The following is an 18,916-nucleotide window of genomic DNA, read 5'->3' on the forward strand; positions in this document are numbered from 1 at the left end:
AACATTGGTGCTACTTATTTAACAGTCATATTCTCACAAAACACCTCGAGATTGTTCATTATTGTAGCTCAGACTCAGTGGATACATTTTGAGAGAACTGAACGCGTGTTTGTAAATTTATTGAATGAACTGTAAAATTCCAATCATATTTGAAGTTGTCTTGTTTTTTTTTAAGAAATGTAACTATTAGGAGAGCTAACACAAATCAACTAAAATAATTTGTAACTTTTGACCACAAACCCCAAAAGAAAAAAAGAAACGTGTCACATGGGTCAAACACCCAAATGCATTCGGACTAATCCATAATCCATATGTTTTCAACTTTTTATAATTCGTTGTTGAGACCATTTGCAGCCAATCAAATCATTTTATGAACCGGAGTACAAATGCAATTTATACAAGATTTTTGGCAAGATATTAACCATGACTACGGTATGAGCAAAGGAGCAGCTGCGAAGAACTTCATGCTCGTTAAGATTCCATGCATGTACCTAAAGGTTGAACAACGAGGAGATTAATAAGTCTCTAAAAGGTATGCAGAAATACATGTTGATATAGCATGTGTTGCTAGAAATTACGCAAAGTTGGTCACTGTCATTGGCAATTAAACTTCCACCCATAGAAATTCAAACTTTTCCTTGACTATGGTTGACTCGTTGGTCACTATTGACCAAAAAGTCAACATTTCCTTTTTTTTATTCTTAACAACCAACCATTCCCACCAAAAATAAAACACAACTCATACCTGGTGCATACCCTCTTGTACCATCATTCATTAGGTCTCTAAGTATTACCGGCATACCCAGATTCACAAGAGTGACTTCCCATTTTCAATTGGAAGTTAAACCTTCGCATTTAACCATCTTACACTTTCTACCCCATAATCACAAGTTTTAGTTTTGATACATCGACACCTTATATTCCTTACTAACCCTGGTGATCCATACTATTCACGATTGCTAAAGCATACATCATGCTTATCCATACCTAAGTCTTCAGCCACAAAAGCTGAAACACCATATGTCTCACAACTCACAAGTGACCCATATAAGTGTTAGATCAAAAAGCCAAAAATAAAGAAGAACAAAATCTAGGAAGACTAACCAGGAAGGCTTTTAAAGGTAGATGACTACCCCGGCTTTTTTAGTGCCTCGACCTTCCATTTTTATGCCCAACTTTTGATAACCAACACCTGACACTCGAGTACAACACATAAATGTTGTTAGGTTTGGTGCTACTCAGGTTAAGTAGTGTTGTTTTTCTTTTTTAATCTACAAATAATTTTAACATTAAAATCAAGTAGTGCTGGTGTCCTACTTATCTAATAACCAGGGCACTAAGTTCTGTCATTTAAATACATTTTTGGTAACTTTCGACATGTTTGACACGTTTCATTGTTAGCTAAGTTTTCCTAATTGGTTCCATAAGTAATAAAACACAGCCAAAATCTGTCCCCGTTTTAAGTACTTCAGTTAAAGCTTGCCACATCTAATCACCTACATGAGTCTAGACGGCAACTATTTATTTAGAAAAAAGAGAGCATGATATGCACCTCATCATTTTCAGGCAAGCACGGTGTTTGGCTTTACTCTTTTCAACACGAATCCAAAACCAGCAGACAAAAGTTAAGTACTTCAAGCCATGTTAGATGTTTAAGTCAACTGAATAAGTCAAAGCCTATTTACCAAGGAAAACAAAACATACATTAGAACCATTTTAGACATTTGTGAAAAAGAATCTCAGAATCCATAAATATATTACCTCTTTGACAGTTTGTGGATATTAGATTGCATAATAATAATGTAAAGAGTATAATTTAATACTGATGAATAGGCGATAAAAAACCCACCCGTCTTTTTTATGTTATTATATCTATCCATATGCACATACTCGCTGGTGATGAAACAGACATATGTACTCGCTTGTGACGAAACTGATGAACTCACAAACTGATGGCTTATGTTAGCTCCTATCCTGCTCTCGGATGTTGGAATTCGAGTGTTCACAACCGCTTTCATGACTCCCACCGGCCGGACTCCCTGGAACACCTTGGTTATCAATGTTTCGACTTAAAATTGAGCAAATGAATTCCGCACATCCAAAAACTTGGTCCAGGCATGTACACGACCTGAAAACGAATAAATGCTTGTCAATACAAACTATAAAGGGACAATTGATTCTTGAACTACAACGACCTATTTTCTATTTTGACAGATGGCTATTTTCTATTTTTTTTAATCTATTGTTGATTAATGTAGGGTACCCCCATCCGTTCTCTTTCCCTCTCCCGTCTTTCACGTTCCTTCCTACGGTCTCGTTCCCGCTCCTGTTCCCGTTCTTGTTCCTGTTGTGTTCACGCGAGCGGTCCCGTTCTCTTTCACGTTCTCGTTCACGTAGTATCTCCCTATGACGATCTTCCTCTCTTCGTTCGAGTTTCCGATCATATGCCACATCATCTTTATGGTCATCAACCCGACGGTCCCGTACTTAGGTTTGCAACCATTAAATAGCTAAAACCGAACCGTTAAAACCAATGAATCAAATATTAAAAATATAAATAAAAAAATAAATTGAATACTTCCTCCACTCCCAAATGTTGAAATTCAACTTCAAATTGAACAAATTGAAACAAACAGCACACACCGACTCAATAATAGTTTACAATTATAAGAAATCCAAACACTTATTTCATCTAATAATGAAATTCATTCACATCAGATGTAGGGTTTGTTACCGTTGGGTAAAACTGCTGCCATTAGGAATCAGTATCTATCTAGCTCAACCTCTTTCTTGTTTATATGACATCAGCAGATGTTGAAGCGCCATTGATGAAAGCTTAAAGGAATTATCGTTGTTTGTGTTGGTGAGAAGGTAGAATCTTTGATACAACAACCACTGATGCAAGGAATTCTTGACACACCCAGATGCCTATTGATTATAAACTTCAAGAAATTCAACAAATAATATTCAAAATTCAGATAAAGTTACAAACTTTGACACAATAACCACTGATGAAAGAAAATATTGACATACCCACATACCAGAATACGAAGAACTTGCAAAAAATCACTAAAATTACTCAAACAACATACATCTGCCAAAAATAATTCACATAACATCACTTAAAAAGATGTTTTTTAACTTGAAAAACTAAAGAAGAATGGAACTTTACCAATAATCTGATTGGGATCTTTGAAGGGGTTGTTGATTTTCTTTGATTGGGATCTTTGAAATTTTTTAACTTCAATAAAGAGGCTTAGTGAGGTGGGGAACCTGCGCGTAGTCACTGTCGCGGAAACCTGGACCTGCAGGGGGGATTTGAGAGGACTATTTAATGGGGGTTATGCAGGCTCTTTCAGTCATGAATGAAATTGGACGTTTTGTGTGCTTGATATTCACTCTTCCGATTGATTGTGAGGGACGTCTAGGTTTCCTGAGGGCAAAGAAGTAATGGATTTGGGGGTTATATTTGGAAGAAATGTAAAAAAATCATTGAAACCTAGGTGAAGAGGGGCATATTTGGAAGCTTGTGATGAAACTCACGAAAAATGAACTGACCTTTCATATGACATCTTAAAATTAGGGGGTAAAATTACATGTTAGTCCTAAGGAGATGTATTATATAGTTATATAGATATATAGATATATAGATAGATGTGACATTAACAAATTTAAATTTGTTTTTTTCTTTTATAACTTCCGGTACATAATATTTTCTTAAAAGGGGTTCTTTATTTGGACAAACCAGTTTATTATTTTATATCCATTTTAAATTACGTTTTTGTCCCCAGCTCAAAATAAAAGTACACTTTCGTCCCAAGCTCCTCGATTCAAAATAAAATTGTGGTTTTGCCCCAGTTCTGAATTACCTTTTTGCCCCTCAGTTCAAAATAAAATTATGTTTTTGCCTCCAGCTAAAAATTACGATTTTGCCCTCTGTTGAAAAATGTGATTTTTCCCCGTTTAAAAAATTATGATTTTACCCTCAGTTCAAAATTACGTTTTTCCCCGGTTCAAAATTAAATTATGCTTTTCCCCCAACTCAAAATTACGATTTTGTCCCCAACTCAAAATTATGATTTTTCCCCCAACTCAAATTTACGATTTTGCCCTCGGTTCAAAATAAAATTGTGGTTTTGCCTCCAGCTTAAAATTACGATTGTGCCCTTAGTTCAATTTTATTTTACGTTGTTACTCCAAGTTCAAAATTACGAATTTGAGCCTGTGAAAATTACAATTTTACCACTTGTTCAAATTTACAGTACGACCATCACTTTAGCTTTTTGCCAAATTACGATTTTACCCAAGTCAAAAATACAACTTTCCGTCAGTTAAAAATTACAATATTGCAATTGTTTTAGTTTTTTTAATCAAAACTATAAAAGTGTTTTGTTTTAATTGGTTGACTCGATTTAATTGTTTTTCGTATCAATGAGCTGCCTAACACTCACTCATTATTCAGTCATCGTCCCGCAACACAGGCGTGGCATCCGCTAGTTACCAACATTCTCAACATGACATTTTCTAGACACGTGATTTTTACAAGTTTGCTTAATGAAGAGGGATATTGACTTGGTTGCTTAATGGAGAAGAATTCTTACTTTACACTGTTATCTTATTATATCTATCAAAATTCAAAATGTAAACCATAATATTCTTGAACTAAAATGTAAACCATAATACTCTTGAACATTTACATTTCTTTACCCATTGTACAAACCTTATTTGGCTGGAAAAAAACTTAAAAAATATATGTATTCACGAATTGTTTATAAACACTTATCAAGCGAGATTTTATGTTCTTGTTCATTTGTTAAGAAAATGAACATGTATGTGTTCATTTGTGTTTGTTTGTTATTTTAGGTAACAAACACAAACTAATTTTCATGGACACAAATAAAAACAAATGAACACAAACAGACGATCGATCATAAACAAAATATATAATACACCAAACTTATTAAATATTTTATTTGTTGGAATTTTATGAACAAACGCAGTCTTTGTTCATGTTCGTTCATTCAACTAAATGGACGAACACAAACAAACTTTCCACCAAACGTTTCACAAACTGTTCGTTGAACGTTTGGTTCGTTTGCATCACTATTGGCTATCATACATGTGTTACTTTAAAGTCAATCAAGCAAAACTCTACAAGTTGCAAGCATTAGTGAAGCACTGAAGTGAAAGTGAAAGTAGGGATGAACTTATACGATTTTTGTATCATTACTCATATTAGTATCGAATTCGAACAAAATTGTGTACCGGATACCATACTAATACTAAATATATTGGTACAATACTCTCTTTGGTACTACTTTGTTTTTCTATTTTTTGAGCATTCATAAGGGTATCAATTAGGTACCGATACGAGTACAAAAACAATATGGGTACCATATAAGTAAAATAAGTACGAGTATCAATACATTATGGATACCACATATCAAAATAGTTCTTAATTATTAAATTTTAATGTTTTCATTAATAGATTAATAGATTGATGCACATGGATTAGGATCAAATACAAAGGATAAAATAAATAAGAAGGGTAAGAATGATTCTAGTCCATTGATCTTAGATTTGGAGGGCTTTTCCAAATGACTTAAGTTAATAAGTCATTTTCAAACTCAATCCCAAACACCCCTAAGACACTGACCAAAAAATTTTATCTTTCCACTTCCATAACAAAATTTCAATCATCAGAACAACTTTGTAAAATGTAGTATTCTTGAATACACCAGAACATCGTGTAACAAAATTGAATATCAAACACGATTACACGAAATAACAATCAGACGTGAGGATCACTGAAGATCAGACACGATTACACGAATCAACGCAAAACTGAAAATCAGACACGATTACACGAATTAACGCATAGGGAAAAGATCAAATAGGAAGTTTGTTTTCGATAGGAAGTATAGGAAGCAATAATAGAGTGACACATGGCAAAGATAAAAAAACACAAGAGGGGCATTTTCGTCAAACACAAATTAATCATATAACCCTAGATGTAAGAAAACCCAAATCAGTTCATCCTAACTCGACCTTCACACCACCACCACCACTCCACCACCCACCCCTCCACCATCGAAAGCGGCACAACCACCACTTGCTGCCGTACCTCCGTACAACCACCACCAACCTCCACTTGAGCTTCTCCTTCTATGTAATAATTGTCACTGATTTAGTTCGAATTCGAATATAAGCTCGATTTCAATCTTCGATCACCGCAAGTTAACTCAAATGGAACAACCGAGTTTCGATCTTAGAAAGGTGAAGCCGTCGTCAAAGTCGTCGTTGCCGTCGGTGCCAGTGCCAGAAGTTTATGTGAAAACGATGATGTTGCGTTTTACCTCCTAAACCACCGTTGCCGCCGTCGTCTCTTCCCGGTGATATCTGTTCTTTTCTAGAAAATTAAAAGGATGATATTGTCGATGCCATGACAATCTGCAAAGAGGGTTTATGCATTTCATTATTTTAAGAAACTAGGATTGCGACCCGCCGCAATGCGGCGGGAATTCTTTAGTTTTAACTAAGTCAATCTAGGATCTAGACGTTATGTTAAACCTGTCAAACGGGGAAAAATACATGATGTAAAAACGTTCACCCACACACGCACGTTGCGTCGTGTTAAATCGCAAAATGTAGAACGAAACGTAAAAACGTTAAACCAAAGACGCACGTTGCGATGTGTTAAGTCACAAAATTTAAAACTAAGCATAAAGCGAAAAATTTACGGAAAATGAAAACTATAAAGGACCAAACTTGAAAGTAAAAGAAGTTATGAGGATAGATTGCAAAAGATAAAAAGTTTTGGGTTAAAAGTAAACAAAAAAACAAAAAAAGTTATGAAATACTTTTGGGTGAAAAGTAAAAAAAAAAATCAATTTTTTTTGAAAACCCCCAAAGCCAACGTTACGACAACCATATGCATAACCATTTTTTCTTTAAAAACCTCCCAACGCACACCACGCGTTGCGGCGGAGCGTAAAACGGTGTCAAATAGTACTAATGTTACAGAACCGTCATCGACCACCAACACTGACTCGACCTAGGATATGTGTGTTGCAACGAACCTGGCATGGAAAAATAAAGGTAAAAACGTTGAACCACACATGCACGTTGCGTCGTATTAACTCGAAAAATTTAGAACTATAAAATGAAAATTTGCGAAAGATGAAAAGTATAAGTGACAAAAGTTGTGAAGTTAAATTGCAAATAATGAAAAGTTTTGGATTAAAGTTAAAAAACAAATTATGCAGGGTTAAAATTGTAAAACGTAAAAACATTTGGGTTAAAAGTAAAAAAATCAACTTTTTTTTTTGAAAAACACCCAAAGCACAATGTACAAGTGATGATGCACAAAAATGTTGCAAACTTATATATGGTTGCGAAAGATGAAAAGTATAAGTGACAAAAGTTGTGAAGTTAAATTGCAAATAATGAAAAGTTTTGGGTTAAAGTTAAAAAACAAATTATGCAGGGTTAAAATTGTAAAAGGTAAAAACATTTGGGTTAAAAGTAAAAAATCAACTTTTTTTTTGAAAAACACCCAAAGCACAATGTACAAGTGATGATGCACAAAAATGTTGCAAACTTATATATGGATTAATAGGTACAGATGGAATTTTTGAACAATTGTGATTTTTTTCCTGTAGCAAAAATAAAATTCTAGTTTGTTACTGTTAGTGCTTTTCATCTTCCATTTTAATTTGTGGGTTTATGTTTCATAAAACGCAACAATGATTTTAATTACATAATGTAAAACGCAACAATGATTTCATAAAACGCAACAATGTTTCGTAAAACGCAACAGTGTTTCATAAAACACAACAATGATTTTAATTTGTGGGTTTATGCTATTGTGTTTTAGAAAAAAATATATTTTATGTGTTTTTTAGTCCATTGCGTTTTAGGAAAACACATTTTTGAAGTGTTTTTAGTCCATTGCGTTTTAGGTAAAACACATTTTTATGTGTTTTCAGTCCATTGCGTTTTAGAAAAAACACTTTCTTTTGTGTTTTTAGGCCATTGCGTTTTAGAAATAAGATATTTCTTTGTGTTTTCTGACTATTGCGTTTTAGAAATAAGACATTTTTTGTGTTTTCAGTCCATTGCGTTTTAAAGAGAACACTTTCTTTTGTTTTTTAGGCCATTGCGTTTTAGAAATGAGACATTTTTAAGTGTTTTCTGACCATTGCGTTTTATAAATAAGCCATTTCTTTGTGTTTTTGTTGCATTGCGTTTTAGGTAAAACACATTTTTAGGTGTTTTCAGTCCATTGAGTTTTAGAAACTACACTTTCTTTTGAGTTTTTAAGCTATTGCGTTTTAGAAATAACACATTTCTTTGTGTTTTCTGGCCATTGCGTTTTACAAATAAGACATTTCTTTTGTGTTTTTGATGCATTGCGTTTTAGAAAAATGTCATTTTTTAGGTTTTTTTTTCAGTTGCGTTTTACGCAACTGGGTTTTTTCCATTGCGTTTTACGCAACTAGGTTTTCAAAAAAAAATCGAAAATATAGCAATAGTATACTTGTTTTAAACATAAAAAAATGCTCGTTTTTTTGGTGCAATTTTTATAAAAAAAATAATGTCGTATGAAAGAGTTATTAACGTTTAAAAAATGATGGGAATTAGAGGAGAGAGAAACTATTGCCTTGGATTGACTAGAATGCCCCTAAACAAACTCACGCACCTCTTTTCTTCTCTTCAATTTCTATCATTTAATCTTAGCCCTTGATTAACTAAATGGATGGTCAAGATCACTTCCTAGCCTTCTTAGCCAAATAAACTTCCTATTATATCTCCACCCTTAACGCATATTGTAAAATAATCTGAAAATCAAGCACAAATCAACTATTACTATCAACCAAACTGAAAATCAACCATGAGCATACTATAAACAATGACCATAATATACATTTAATTTACATAATATAATGTATCGTTGGCTTGATTATAAGTAATTTACTCTTTTAAGGCTAACGAAACCGTTTAGTAAGTCGTAATACGCGTTTTGGTGATTTTAAGAATTACCAGTAACCGTTGTGAACAGTTAAGCGTACCGACATCAGACAAATAATCCGTTTATGACTCGTCCACGTATAATATTTTAATAATTAATTTACATTTAATAACGGAAGGAGTTTAGGTCTCCAAGCGCAACGTTCATGCAAGCGCACGCGATACGCAGTGTTTAGAATGCATATGCAAGCGGACACCACACGTGGTATATCAAGAATTCGCGAGTTAATCATAATAAATAGTTTTGGAATATTTATGTGTTGTTGAAAAAGTATTATTATAAGTATAGTAAGTTTTGGATTGTTGAAACGGCAAGAATTTAGAAGCAGATCAACCTAGGATTTAATACCATCTTGATATAATATTATTACTTTGGTTATAGAAATTATTATTTTAATTTCTAAAATAATTTGCATTGAAATCTACACGAGAACGGGCTGAAACAAAGTTGTGTGCGTGCGATGGGGGCTGAAGAAGGATGGGCTTAGATGATGGGCTTGAAGCCCACTCCACCAAAACCCTAGTAGTATATAAGGGGTTTTTCTCTCATTTCCTCCTTATTCCACTAAAACTTTTTCTCTATCAACCTCGATTCTCTCTCACTTCTCTCTACACTCTCTATCAAGAATCAAGCTCCGGCGACTCGGCGGCGGAGCCGTGATGGCCAGCAATTTTCTGGCGGCCGTTTTCCGGCCAAGAGTACATTTTTAATGACTAAATTTAATGTTCCAAACACCATGGTAAGGTTGGTTTTCTCTAATTAGAAACTCTTAAGAAGATGTACCAACTTAAAGACTTTCCGACCAAATTTGGGCGAACTCGTTTTCAAGTTTTCTTTCCATGCATGCTAGGGTCGGGTATTTGGGAGCCTCCACATAAGTTTTGGGTCTGTCTATTTTCCGGTGAAATTCCAATAAGATTCGTCTCATTTCTGCTTTTAATTCCAGTAAGATTCGTCTCATACCCTTTTGTGAGTATATCCATGGAATTTTCCCTGCCGCCATAATCATTGACCTCTTGGAAGGCACATGTTATATTGATAGATCTATCGGTTTTTGACGAACCCGAGCTCGTAATTGCTCGCTCCGGTTTTAAATGATGAATATATGTTGAAATTAGTTTTTATAAGGGAAAAAAGGAAACCCGAGCTAGGGCTGTAAACGAGCCGAGTCGAGCCGAGCTAGACCCAGCTCGAGCTCGGCTCGAGCTCGAATTTCAAATCGAGCTAAGATTTGAGGCTCGAGCTCGACTCGATTAGAATTCGAGCTAGCTCGGCTCGATCTAGCTCGAACTAAGAAAAAACCACAAAATTTACTACTTAAAAATGAATTTCTTCATAGACTAAGGGCCATAATTGTCATTTAGTTTAACTATATGGCTAAATATGCAAGTTTAAATAGTTAATTCATTTTGTACATTGTCTTTACCTTCTTTTATAGGGCAAATACTCCCTTAGCTTTTGTTTTCTAAGCGATGTGGGACAAAAAAATGAAGGATGTAAACCTTATCGAGCCAGCTCACGATCTCACGAGTCGAGCCAGACCAAGCTCGAGCTTGGCTCGTTCACAAACCGAGCCGAGCCGAGCTGGCTCGTTAACAACCGAGCCAATTTCGAGCCGAGCTTTCTTCGAGTGAGCTGCGAGCCACGAATTTTTTAAACACCCCTACTCATAACTGGTCACTCCGGTTTTGAGTGAGGAATATATGTTGAAATGAGTTTTTATAAGGGAAAAAAGGAAACCCGAGCTCATAATCGGTCGCTCCGGTTTTGAATGAGGAATATATGTTGAAGGAGTTTTTATAAGGGAAAAAAGGAAATTATCGTTTTGATTATGGTCTCATAGTTGCGAACATCTTTCTTATTCCTTGCTAGTTTGCGATGTTACATGTGGTCTAGGGTTATCATGACTTTCAAAAAATAATTTATTTTTGTTATTTAATAATGTAAATTAAACCTGACACTTTTTAACATGTATTCTCAGGTATTTATTTTGGCAATAAAACGGTTGGAATAGGTGGCACAATAGTTTGAAAGGCGTTCAAATTCAGTAGAAGTCTTAGACAAAGTTTTTCCATGGAGTTGCATTGGTACCAATAGTTCACGACCGACCCATGTTGTCTGGGTGTGATATAAACAAAACCGAAAATCAAACATGAATCAACTAATACTATCAAGAAAACTGAACAATCAACAATGAATTAACGCATACTATAAACAAATTAAAAATAAACCTAGAATCAATGCATCCTGTGAACTTTCTGAAAATCAAACACGAATCAACTAATACTATATAAACAAAATTGAAAATCAACCACAAATCAACGCATACTATAAACAAATCTGAAAATAAACCACAAATCAACTAATACTATAAACAAAACATGTATACTACCTGGAAATGGAATCCGGAGATGGACGGTGCAGAAGGTACCATCTTCCTGATAACTTCGCCGGCCTTTACGTGTAGCCGATTGACTTCTCCCCGCTGTAGATTGATGTTTGGTAAGCTCCATCCAGGGCCCTCCGGTAACTGGAACACCGTCGGTGCACCGCCTTTCTTATACACCACCAAACACGTCAGAGATTCGCCGACAATACAGATGATTAACTCTAGAACGACTACGAACATCACTAAAACCCTCATCTTGTAGACCTAGAATGTAGAGTAAGAGTGTAAAATTATGGACAGGAAAATGAACAAAAATAGAAAAATAAGACATTTATTCCTCTTTACCGGGTCGGGTCGATAACAAATTTAGCGGACTTGCTAAACCCGAATTCAGCTCCAACCCAATCCTATTTGCCTCAAGATTGTGGGTGCTGACCTACAATTCTTATATCAATAGATTTTGTCTTTTACTGAATAATTTTCGTGAATCACATTTTACAGAGATTCCTTGAGAATTTCCAAGTGGAAATCTTCACTAAAGATGTTAGACGGTGTAAACTCAATCCTGTAACAAAAGTGCCAAATAATTCTACTTTTAGAGTTTCTATTAAGGGAGATTTTAAGAGTGTGTACAAGAGAGAGAGGGAGCAACCTTCCGATATGAAGCATATCATAATCATATCCTCCTCTATTCGATAAAATTCCCTTTGATATGTTGGACAAAAAGGAAAATGTGGTATCCAAAAGAAAAGAATTATGCAGTAACATACTTGAAACCATCTCAACTAGCTTCTGCACCATTATGCCCATCAAAAACTGCAACTCATGTGTCTCTCATGCCATAGTGCCTGCAACACATGATAATAAAACCATATGTAAAACCTTAATGATTTTGGTTCTCTCATAATCTCTCATGTGCTAGATTTAGCTAGGGCTTTGATCCTTGTTTTTCGTGTGTAGTAGAACTGATAGTATAGTCTTGTAGATTTAGTAAGACTTTTTTGGTTGTTTGATACAGACTTTTTTGGTTGTTTTGACTGTTTTGAGTTCAGTTTTTGTTGTATAAAGTTTTGATTACCATATTTGACATTCTTTTAGCACTACATAAGAGTGGTGGCAGTGGGTGCGACAATTACACTCGGCAACGATTAGCGTGATGCAGCAATTCGACAACACCCACTACTTGTGAGGCGGCAACTGGTTCAACAGGTGGAGGAGGTGACAAGGAGGTGCAAACTTTTGCCATTTATGCCAAGAGAAAAGAGGTGTTGGTGGGTCTCTCCCCCAAAACTAGCCAATCATATAATAATTAACTTGGTGATTTTTAAATTTAATTTAAAATAGGTTGCGGTATTTGAAGCATGTGAGACGTATGATTTCCTATGATTTTACAAGGTGTGGCAAGTAAAAGAAAAGTAGTGGAAAAAACTGATGTGACGCTAATGTGAAGGAGAGGGGTTGTGTGGCAAACACTCCCACCACCCTACACCTATATATTTTTTTATGGTTTGTAATGAGATAAATAAACTTACTAATGACAAAGGAAATGTGAAAATATGATGCATTTATAAATAATTGGCATTCTTAAGTGATATTTGACACCGTTATTATGTTTATCTTTCTTAGAAAACGAAAATCTAATTGTAGTCGAAACCAGGTAAAGTTTAATAACTAGAAGTCGGATGATATAGGTCACCTTTCATTAGAGATAGCAAAACGGGCAAGCTCTAAACTGAGATTTAACGTGCTTTTGTTACCCTACCTATTTTGCTTTGACCTGTTCTAGACTCGCCCATTTAAATTTGATGCGTTCTAGCATGACCATTTTCCCACACAGAGAAAAATATTGGATCCGTTATTACCATTGAGCGAAAGTTATTCTCATTTATGATGGACGTGTCAAGAATTACGACTTTATCGAGACCGGAAACACCAGTCCTCCATGCCAAGAATCTCTCAAAGCTCTACTAGCTAAAAATGTCGCAATTTGATATGAATAAAACTTTGGACTATGACATGATGATTGATAATTCAATATCAAGAAAAGGTACAAATAACATTACTTTTAAAAGTTAACAATTTAAAGGGAACAAACTCATATTTAGATTTACAGCATCCTATAAAGGAAATGAAAAGGCAAAAAAAGTTGCATTCCCTGTAACTTAGATTTTTCACATGGAGCACTTTTTTCCGTATAAATTTTCGCAACTATTCTAGGAAGTGTTATCTTTGTTATGCTTGGCCATGGAGAGAGTGAAGTATATCAGCATTATGGTTCCTATGCTTGACCTGTTAACAAAGTATGTACAGGAAATGTTAGTTTACAGTTAATAGGCAATATAGGCACGCTTACTGAGTTGAGAAATGCTTTAAAATGTTAATTTTATCAAGCCTAAGCTCGATGTTATAGCCTACAAACCGGACCATAACCCAAAATTTCTAATTTCTCTACAATGTTAAACATTGAACCACTTATAAAATCCTACAAAGTCTCTGGTTGAGAAAAAAACTTTTTTTATAGCATTCTTTTCTCTTTGCTTTTCAAATTTTATATAAATAATATATTTAAAAAAAGTAATTACAAAATCCATAACTTAATTACCTTTTTGTGATCCAAATTTGCGGTTTAAAAAAAATTACCTTTGTGAAGCATAATTTGCGCCGATCTCGATTCCCGAGGCAGGAAACGATACGGACACATGGCGGTGACTGATCGACACGTTTTCCTCACTTACCTCACAGACGCCACGTCAGCGCCAAATGGATATCCCAATGTCGTCTGTCTTAGACAAAATGCAAAAAGTTTTATCAAGTCCAAACCTGAACTTGATAAACTGGGAGACTTGAAGATACATAGCCGAAGACGGACCTCCTTCAAGAGGGCCGGGCCGAATCACAAGGGATGCATATCCCAAAGCTCTATCCCCCAAACACTAACAGACGCACCATCAATAGGTGCGTCCTGCCGAATGACATCATCAAAGTTGACCAATATAAATACCTCCACCAAGTACAACACAAGTACGATTTTCTGAACCTCCGTCCTTACTTTCTCTCTCTACCAAATACTTATACTAACGCCGGAGGGTGGTCGCAGAGGGGCCCTCCCATCTTTTCGGCGAGCCTAACGGTTTGTTCATCTGCAGGTTCTGATCTTCGTGCATTAACAAGATCTAAGTGTGGTTTTAGTCTCCTGCCACAGACTTTGGATCTTTAAGATGGGAAGGGTAGGGTTTTAAACTTTTTAATTGAAAAATGAAAGAAATAAATAAAACATTTCAAACTACCCGATATATATTTTTTCTAACACCCTTTTAGAGAAAAATACTAGATTATTCTTAACTTTTCTGACTTGATCTATACTTGTATATAGTCTAAGTTCCCGTGTGTTACCCGGGTGGCTTCAGAAAAAATATTATTCAACATTGTTGACATAAATCTTTTAATGAGAGAAACGTTACAGTACTAACATAAATATAGAATTACACATAATTGAAATACATGAATACGGAATGTGAATTGAACGTAATAGAATTTGCTTGATTTTTTGTCCAGATTAATGCACTTTGGTCATTTTTTATACGTGCTACGCAATGTGACTTGGACATTATGTCTTCGGCTTGTCGGGTTTATTTTGTTTACGCGTTACACGACCATGCCCGTTTGCCACAGATTGGTATATAGGCTGTCATAGTTAACAGCCAGCAAACTAATAGACTACATCATTGCACAAGTTTATATAAATAAACAATTATAAGTTTTTTTCTTACATAGCAAAAATATGTATTATTTTTTTCCTTATAATGGACATGAATTATTTTTTTATCTCAAGACACTACAATGTAAAAAGTTATGTCCATAAATAGAAAGCATATAGCAACAAATTGCAACCACTAACCTCATCTATATATCAGTTAAAAACAGCTTACAACCTGTAATAATTATAACCTAAGGAAAATATGTAACAAATTGCCTACAAAACATCTACATAGGAACCAAAGGAAGGCACCACGATGATACTCCAGTGGTCCGTCAGTGATCCAAATTTGCCGTTAAAAAAAAAAAAAAAACAGAGGCTTCCTTAAAGACCATCCGTACAATACTTTCCTGGAATAACTAATGAAATAGTAAAAACATAACGAAATTGAAAATAATAAAAATGAAAAAACCTAAATGAATTACCATAGCTTACAAAATAAACATGACTACAACAGGTTAACAACTTACGGCGCCAACCCGCTAATTAAAAAACCCCTTCGAGTATTCCTTTTACTCTCGATTTGAACCCAATGAACACATTTTGACTCAACTGTCAGTGGTCCGTCAGTGATCCAAATTTACGGTTCAAAAAAAAAAAGCAAAGGCTTCCTTAAAGACCATCCGTACAATACTTTCCTGGAATAACTAATGAAATAGTAAAAACATAATGAAACTGAAAATAATAAAAATGAAAAAACCTAAATGAATTACCATAGCTTACAAAATGGACATGACTACAACAGGTTAACAACTTACGGCGCCAACCCGCTAATTAAAAAACCCCTTCGAGTATTCCTTTTACTCTCGATTTGAACCCAATGAACACATTTTCACCCAACCGTTGATCTATTTCTTTTGTTCTACTTCCACCTTTCACTACAAAAAAACGCCCTTACACGATACGATTAACACCAAATGAAGAATTGGAAAATAATATTATCTTGAACAGCCAAGTTGAGCATCTTTCAAACCAAAATCCTACAACTACAATGTATACCATTTACACAAGTGCAGATTATATATAAATGTTTGAAAATTAATTTTAAACAGTAAATTAATGTCTATTAGTTATACAATTGATTAAATTGTATGTAAATACACCAGTTAAATTATATAACCAAAAAATGGATTTACCTCCATACAATTAATAAATTTTTTAAACTTTGCATAACCATCAATCGTTACACAATAAGTTATACACATCAAAGTATCTCTACACATATGGAACTAAAATATTAACACAAGTTTCCACAAATAACTTTGCACCAGCTTTGGTCCAGCTACGAGTCCATATGCCTTTGAAGCCCATATGCCTTCATTTAATTCCGGCCTGGAAAGCTGGCGTTTCTGCAAACCTGAAACACATAAGGCAAAATAAAAACGGATTACTAGTGAATTAGCATAGGTATGAAGAGATTTGCGTTTTTCGTTTTTCGTTTCCTAGGGTGAGTAGTAGAAAAAGAGCCATTGTTCTTTTTGTTAGTCATATTTTCCTTCTTTTAAGAAAGAGAGTGAACATGTGACTCCAATGAGTACCTGTAAGGAGCTAGGAGCTGGTGATTGTTTTTACGGTCCGTAGGACGTAGGACGGAAAGACTTTCATAATCTCTTAAATCAAAGTAAAAGCGGGGAATAACATCAGTTTCAGGTGTGGAAGTGTTCATTGAAGGCTGGCCTTTTCGCATAAAGGTGTTGTCGTTGATAATTTTCATGTACAAATCGGTCGGAGCTTACATAATTGCTATTTTAATGTCTGCAGTTTACCTGGTTAGGCAAGACATCTCCAGCATATTAGTTAACTTGATTGTTTTCAAATTCAAAAATTAAAGACTCCATTGAATCCTTCCACTACAAAACAACCAACAATAATCTTATTTCTTAACCGACAACAATAAAAAAAACTAAATCATAAACACTGTAAACTTTCTATACTACCTCTGCTAACAGAAGGGAGTCCAAAAAACAAAAAAGGAATCCTATATTTGCCACACAATTCAACTGTACCTGATTAGACTTATTTCAGTCAACATAATCTGCTCCATTGGCAACCACATTCTCGAATAACTTATCCTGCTTCCTATAAGAGCACAAGATTCGAGCATCACCACTTCAGTTTTGGACTCATGTTGTTTTTGTTATAAAAAACATATACCTGCTTCCTAATGCTTTTATAAAAAAACATATTCTTGCTTTAAGATGCCTGTTGTTTAGTGCCTTCAAATCAGTTCTTATTTCCTCTACATACTATTCCTATATGACCAAACAGGGACCATCAGTGTACTTTACTCTTAACTTTTTACATACAAAAACCATTTGAAATAGGTCAAAAGACCCGAATACATTTTAAATTGTTCCTTATAACCAAACACACTTTCAAATTGTCAAATAAGCTAAAGATGCCCTGTTCTTTATGACCAAAATATATCTCAAACGGGCCATACTCGCAAATTCTGTAAATTGAGAGAATGAAAAGCTTGAATTGAATTATTCCCAAAATGATACAAGCCCTAATTATATACAGACAAAAACTAACTAACTAACTAACTGTTCTCTAACTTCCTAACTAACAATAAACAGAATAATTAAAGGGTAAAATAGTAATTTAACTTTATTAAGTCAACAAATTCATAATAAGAGAATGAGAATTCCAACATAAGTCACGACAGATAAATATGTACCACGATGGGACTTTCAAGCTGCATCAACGTCACCGCAGGCAAAATTTTTTCCTTGAATCTTTGCACACTGAGACAACACAATGACGCACGCACATACACATACTTTAATGATTCAATATGAAGAACAAATGTATTGAATAACACTAATGAAAGTCACCTGTACAGGATACACGACGGACCTTGATTAATAGATGCATCACCGATAGGAACAGCTTTGACAGATTCATGTAGTAGATTGGATAACTGTCACACCCCCAAAATCCACCTGCGGAGTATCACCGCTTGGGAGCGTGACTGACCAGGATCAAGCCACCAATCATACAGAACATTGTATAAAATAAAAGTAAATGCAATATAATCCAAACCATTTCCATATGAAAGGTGTTTCCAAAACATAAGTAAGTTGTCATTGTTTAGCGGAAGCGTATTATTGTAAAACCCATAGCAATTAAGTATCAAATATCAAAAGTGTTCAATAAGATGATCAAGATCCAAGCCCCACAACGACCAGCTCCTCCGTGTGCAAGCTCCAATATGTACCTAAGGTCCTGCAAGGCATGCAGCAGATAATCAACAAACTAGTTGAGCGAGTTCACAGTTAATAGTTTAGTTTGGGTAATAGTGCGTTTGTTCAATAAAGCATCATATCGTATCAGTTCCATCGCGGCCTCACAGGCATGTGTGCGAAGATTAGGTTCGTTAGTTCGCGACCGTAGTCTTTACCGACCAGGGTGTGTGCGAAGGCAATTTATCAGTTCGTTCGCGACCATAGTCCTTACCGACCAGGGTGTGTGCGAAGGCAGTTGAGTAGTTCGTAAGCATCAACAGTTTAGTCGTTCGTTACAGTATCAAAGTATGCACAAGTAATCATCCAACCCATTCCCACCCTGGGAACCCATGCCTTGGCTGTGTGAACTCACCTTGGTTTGCTCGGTATGCTAGGTTATGCACTCACAAGAATTTAATCACGTCCTATTGTATGCATGTATAACAAATCAGTTCATGTTCACAATGATTCGCATGCAATTTAATGTTCACATAACAGTCAGTTTGCATATC

General features: G+C 35.1%; 1 long non-coding RNA gene across 3 annotated transcripts; it reads right to left on the reverse strand.

Moving 5' to 3' along the window:
• Positions 1-210: 210 nt before the first annotated feature.
• LOC110890426 lies at positions 211-3,484 on the reverse strand. Of its 3 annotated transcripts, XR_002564490.2 has the most exons (8): positions 3,173-3,483; positions 3,042-3,094; positions 2,735-2,942; positions 2,264-2,510; positions 1,850-2,128; positions 1,553-1,677; positions 1,105-1,192; positions 211-491 (listed from the first exon to the last, which is right to left on the reverse strand). It is a non-coding gene; the product is annotated as an uncharacterized LOC110890426 (long non-coding RNA). The 3 variants fall into 3 exon arrangements; XR_004873168.1 differs by having other exon boundaries at positions 1,850-2,510; positions 3,173-3,484; XR_002564488.2 differs by lacking the exon at positions 2,264-2,510 and having other exon boundaries at positions 3,173-3,477.
• Between the last annotated feature and the right edge of the window lie 15,432 nt (positions 3,485-18,916).

The sequence above is a fragment of the Helianthus annuus genome, chromosome 11 (genome assembly GCF_002127325.2).
Source record: "Helianthus annuus cultivar XRQ/B chromosome 11, HanXRQr2.0-SUNRISE, whole genome shotgun sequence".
Taxonomy (NCBI): Eukaryota; Viridiplantae; Streptophyta; class Magnoliopsida; order Asterales; family Asteraceae; genus Helianthus; species Helianthus annuus.